At 32.9% G+C, this 6,000-nt stretch overlaps 1 protein-coding gene across 1 annotated transcript in view; it reads left to right on the top strand.

Annotated features, from left to right (window-relative positions):
* The first annotated feature begins 328 nt into the window (after nt 1-328).
* The window catches only part of LOC143245294 (glucose transporter type 1-like), a 582,725-nt gene continuing 577,053 nt past the window's right edge, over nt 329-6,000 (top strand). The window contains exon 1 of the mRNA XM_076491476.1: nt 329-794. The gene's annotated coding sequence lies outside the window, so the exon portion shown is untranslated. The remainder of the gene's footprint in view (nt 795-6,000) is intronic.

Genomic DNA, 6,000 nt, shown 5'->3' with positions numbered 1-6,000 from the left:
ACAGCGACCGTGATGTTGTTTCATTTTCTTTTGAATTTTTTTATGTGTATCTCGCTGATGTGGATTTTCAGTAAATGAACGATCAATGATACCTCAAACTAAATTCAAACCAGTTTATACTTTTTACATGTTTGTTTTTATTACAACAGAGATATATTATAATGAACTATTTTTCTACCTTCAGCGAAGTGACAGTAATCATTAGAAAATGACGGATTGTTGTAGTCTCATCTCTCCCCCTCTCTCCCAGAGCGCGTGGCTGTTGATGCAGAGTGTACGCCTGCGTGCTGCGAAAGGCCTCGTGGTTTGCGCGTGTGTGCCGTTGCAGTTCCGGCTGTGGTAATGTTGAGCTCGTGCATGCCTTGATGACGTCCAGGTTAGCGAGAGCACAGTCCTTTTAGCAGAGTTCATAAGTTTAAACGTAAGCAACGGAAAGTGTTGCGATTAAATTTCTAAAGCAAGAACAAGAAACAAATTTATTGGATCTCAACCAGAGTTGCTGCTGATTCAGAAATATTTTAACTAAAAAACAACTGTACACTACGCTTTGAGGTCCCAAGTCTTTGATAAACAAATAGTTTATACTATATTTGGTGGCTGTGGTCTAAGAACTCGGTGAAGAGACAGGAATTGAACGGTGTAGAGCTCGTGCCCTCTGTACACTTATTGTAATGTTCGTGTTCTCCAAGGAAACAGGCTCGTGAGGATTCGGTTAGCGTTTCGCTTCTAACAACCGCAAAGCAACACGCAGCTGAAAATGATCTAAGTACTCCAGCGTTTTCGTCTCACGCAATGTAAGTATTGTTCGTGATTTTACACAAAATGAACATAACACTATTGTTCATGTCGTATCAAAAGTGTTTATTTGACTACTCGAAAAGTTAGGCTAAACAAACTAACGTCAGTCGCCTAAAACAGCATGAAAATTGCCGTTGAGCGATTTCACTAGATAGGTTTTAATGAATATTTACATGGTAATATAACACTTTGGTTCGTTGCGCAATTTCAGTTTGTAAAAAGGAAAATAATCTGAATAGGTTTTAATGAATATTTACACGGTAATATAACACTTTGGTTCGTTGCGCAATTTCAGTTTGTGAAAAGGAAAATAATCTGAATAGGTTTTAATGAATATTTACACGGTAATATAACACTTTGGTTCATTGCGCAATTTCAGTTTGTGAAAAGGAAAATAATCTAGATAGGTTTTAATGAATATTTACAGGGTAATATAACACTTTGGTTTGTTGCGCGATTTCAGTTTGTAAAAAGAAAAATAATCTAGATAGGTTTTAATGAATATTTACAGGGTAATATAACACTTTGGTTCGTTGCGCGATTTCAGTTTGTAAAAAGGAAAATAATCTGAATAGGTTTTAATGAATATTTACAGGGTAATATAACACTTTGGTTTGTTGCGCGATTTCAGTTTGTAAAAAGGAAAATAATCTGAATAGGTTTTAATGAATATTTACAGGGTAATATAACACTTTGGTTCGTTGCGCGATTTCAGTTTGTAAAAAGGAAAATAATCTGAATAGGTTTTCATGAATATTTACACGGTAATATAACACTTTGGTTCGTTGCGCAATTTCAGTTTGTGAAAAGGAAAATAATCTGAATAGGTTTTAATGAATATTTACACGGTAATATAACACTTTGGTTCATTGCGCAATTTCAGTTTGTGAAAAGGAAAATAATCTAGATAGGTTTTAATGAATATTTACAGGGTAATATAACACTTTGGTTCGTTGCGCGATTTCAGTTTGTAAAAAGGAAAATAATCTGAATAGGTTTTCATGAATATTTACAGGGTAATATAACACTTTGGTTCGTTGCGCAATTTCAGTTTGTAAAAAGGAAAATAATTTGAATAGGTTTTAATGAATATTTACAGGGTAATATAACACTTTGGTTCGTTGCGCAATTTCAGTTTGTGAAAAGGAAAATAATCTAGATAGGTTTTAATGAATATTTACAGGGTAATATAACACTTTGGTTCGTTGCGCGATTTCAGTTTGTAAAAAGGAAAATAATCTGAATAGGTTTTCATGAATATTTACAGGGTAATATAACACTTTGGTTCGTTGCGCAATTTCAGTTTGTAAAAAGGAAAATAATTTGAATAGGTTTTAATGAATATTTACAGGGTAATATAACACTTTAGTTCGTTGCGCAATTTCAGTTTGTGAAAAGGAAAATAATCTAGATAGGTTTTAATGAATATTTACACGGTAATATAACACTTTGATTCATTGCGCAATTTCAGTTTGTGAAAAGGAAAATAATCTAGATAGGTTTTCATGAATATTTACAAGGTAATATAACACTCTGGTTCAACACTGATATACTTCATTTACACATATATGTACATCGAGTGATTTCAAAATTGAGAAGGCAAAATATATTTTCCGTTTATTCAAAACATAAGAATATTGTATTGATCGGGCACCATGTGCTAGTTGATCTCAGTCCACATACAATCCCTGGTTTTAAACGTTACTTATCTTAAGGAAGTGTGAAAGGAATTTGTAATCACAGAAAATCATAACGAGGCAGCGATTCTACAGGACGTTTTATTCGAGGAGAATATGAAAGTTTTCGATTAGCAGTTTATTACTGTTGAAATATTCCTTCCTTTATGTGTGTATATACACATGAAATTCTTACTGTTGAAATATTCCTTCCTTTATGTGTGTATATACATATGAAATTCTTACTGTTGAAATATTGCTTCCTTTATGTGTGTATATACACATGAAATTCTTACTGTTGAAATATTGCTTCCTTTATGTGTGTATATACACATGAAATTCTTATTGTTGAAATATTGCTTCCTTTATGTATGTGTATATACACATGAAATTCTTACTGTTGAAATATTGCTTCCTTTATGTGTGTATATACACATGAAATTCTTACTGTTGAAATATTGCTTCCTTTATGTGTGTATATACACATGAAATTCTTATTGTTGAAATATTGCTTCCTTTATGTGTGTATATACACATGAAATTCTTACTGTTGAAATATTGCTTCCTTTATGTGTGTATATACATATGAAATTCTTACTGTTGAAATATTGCTTCCTTTATGTGTGTATATACATATGAAATTCTTACTGTTGAAATATTCCTTCCTTTATGTGTGTATATACACATGAAATTCTTATTGTTGAAATATTGCTTCCTTTATGTGTGTATATACACATGTATTTCTTACTGTTGAAATATTGCTTCCTTTATGTGTGTATATACACATGAAATTCTTATTGTTGAAATATTCCTTCCTTTATGTGTGTATATACACATGAAATTCTTACTGTTGAAATATTGCTTCCTTTATGTGTATATATACATATGAAATTCTTACTGTTGAAATATTGCTTCCTTTATGTGTGTATATACACATGAAATTCTTACTGTTGAAATATTCCTTCCTTTATGTGTGTATATACACATGAAATTCTTACTGTTGAAATATTGCTTCCTTTATGTGTGTATATACACATGAAATTCTTACTGTTGAAATATTGCTTCCTTTATGTGTGAAATTAACGTCTACTTTCTCTTGTTATTTCGATTTCTGTTTCTTGTAAAATATTACAACTGTCCTTGTACTCCAGGCTCCGAGATACCACGTGAAGTTATAATTAACATGGAACTCTACTCGAGTGTTACGTAAAAGTGCTTCCAAGTTCTAGCTAGTGTGGTTTGCTAACTAAATTACTCTTACAAAATGTACTTGAAGGAGTTAATGAAAAGTGGACAGATTCTAAAGTCATTTAGTCTTAGAAGTCGACCTTGGTGAAGATAGAAAATTACTTTCGCTAGTGGTTTAAATATAGTCTGGTACTTATATTTGTAAGTTCGAATCAAACCATTGCATCTATTATTTGCCACTTTTATTCACTGTTTTAATCGATTTCACCATTTGTTCAACGTTTGCGTTATTGTTTTAAGACTTTAAGTGTTATGTTTTATAAGACTTCGAAGAGCCGACATGTATTCTAAAGTATAGAACTGATATTCTTACTCTAATTACTGTAGAATCTGATTGATGAGGTTTTTCTAATTAAATGTGTAACTATTAGATAAAATACGCACACATATACCCTCTTAATTGTAAACAATTTAACGTTAAGTAAAGGATTTTCCAGAGTGTCCCCAGTACATGTTGTGTGTGCGCTGGTCTTACGAGCTCTACAGCGGAAACAACAAACACGAATATTTTCCTCGAAACGCCGCTGCTACGTCAGAAGGCGTCGACTTATGCAAATCTCTGTTATTTCGTATCATATGTTTTAAGGATATTATGTAGCAGGTAAATAGAAGGTTACATTAAGTACAGGGCAAGTAACCGAGTCGTTAAAGTAACAAGACAGGTGTGTTACTTTGTACGTACAGGACTGGTTACTGGTATTAAGACACTTAATTCAATGCCTGTGAAAGGTAAGTCTTTCTTAATAACGAATTAAACCTAACCTTCATGAAATAAAGTCTACTTGTTTTGTAAAAAGTTATTTCTGGTGGATAAAGGTCCCTACAGAGTGCAGATTACAAACTCGTCCATGGTGATGGATGGACGAACATATTTCTCATGAATTAAAGCCTAACTACTGGGAAAAACATCCTTAATGAAACCTTGCCTCTCTCTGATGAAGGAAGATTCCCACCGAATATAAACATATCTCTGATGATAGAAAGTCCTTACCCCTACGAAGTATAGATATATCTCTGATGATAGAAAGTCCTTACCCCTACGAAGTATAGATATATCTCTGATGATAGAATGTCCCTATCATTGCCGAATATATATATATATATATTTATCTCTGATGAAGGGAAGTTCCTATCCCTGCTAAGTATACGTATACTGAGAGTAACGTTTTCTTTTAATGAGGATCTAACATAAATATGAAGAAAAGAGCCCTACCGAGTAACACATACCCCTGATAAAGGATGGCATACAAACCCAAGAATGGAAACTTACCCCTTGATGAAAGAAAGTCTAACTACCGAACGAAAACTCATTCCCGACGAAGATTGGCCTGCCGATGGAGAACCAACTTTTTCCTGATGCTTACTGATTATTGGGTTTGGTTAATTGAGGTAAACCTTTTTTGTAATCCCACGTGCTTTGCATGCATTATGAAGACGTTTGATTTGGAAAGACAACGTGACATTAAGCACAGCATAGGCAGCAGTCCATTTAAGTTAATTAAATGTGATCAATATGTGCATATTATATGTTAACACAAAAATAGCACACAATATCTTCATACAACAAAAATATACCGTTGTGGTTCTAATGTTAGTGTAAGTTAACCTACTGCTATTCAATATCACCAAATTTAATGAATGTTACGAAATATAAACGCTCAGCGATTTTGATTTACAATCGTGTTAATAACGCCCTAATTACGTTATTTTTTACGTGCTACGTGAGTGACGTAAAACTACAGTGCTTTTTTCTCTCACTTACATCTCTGATAAAACTGACAAAAAACTATCGGTTCTGATTACAAAAAAAAAGACATTTTTAACATGTGAACACAACATTCGAGCGTGGTTAGTCAGAATGAAAAACTCCACCTATTAGTAATAACTAAACTAATCTACAAACCACCGATTTACGTTTATCAAACGTAAAACACTCTGAGCTACCAATCAACTATGATATCCAATGAGGTGTCTTGAATTTCATGTTACCTCTTTTACTAATGACAATTAGTCCAACTGGTTTTGCGAAATTGTCTTTGCTTTTCGTATCTTAATTCCATATTTAACGATAGTAAGAATTATCTAGATGATATACTTATGTTTCGTTTAAGGATTAAGTATTACGTGATCCGGTTTAATGTAGTTTTTTAAACGAAACAAACCTTCAAAGGCTGTGAGGAACGTTGTCTGGAGTAAAAAACAAAAAGTGTTCTTACGCCGTAAAAAGTTTTATTTATTCGTTCATTCATTATAATGTCATATTGTGTGTTTGCAAAAT

The sequence above is a fragment of the Tachypleus tridentatus genome, chromosome 2 (assembly GCF_004210375.1).
Source record: "Tachypleus tridentatus isolate NWPU-2018 chromosome 2, ASM421037v1, whole genome shotgun sequence".
Classification (NCBI taxonomy): Eukaryota; Metazoa; Arthropoda; class Merostomata; order Xiphosura; family Limulidae; genus Tachypleus; species Tachypleus tridentatus.
The sequence above is the reverse complement of the archived record's forward strand: the minus strand, read 5'-3'. Positions and strand labels throughout refer to the sequence as shown.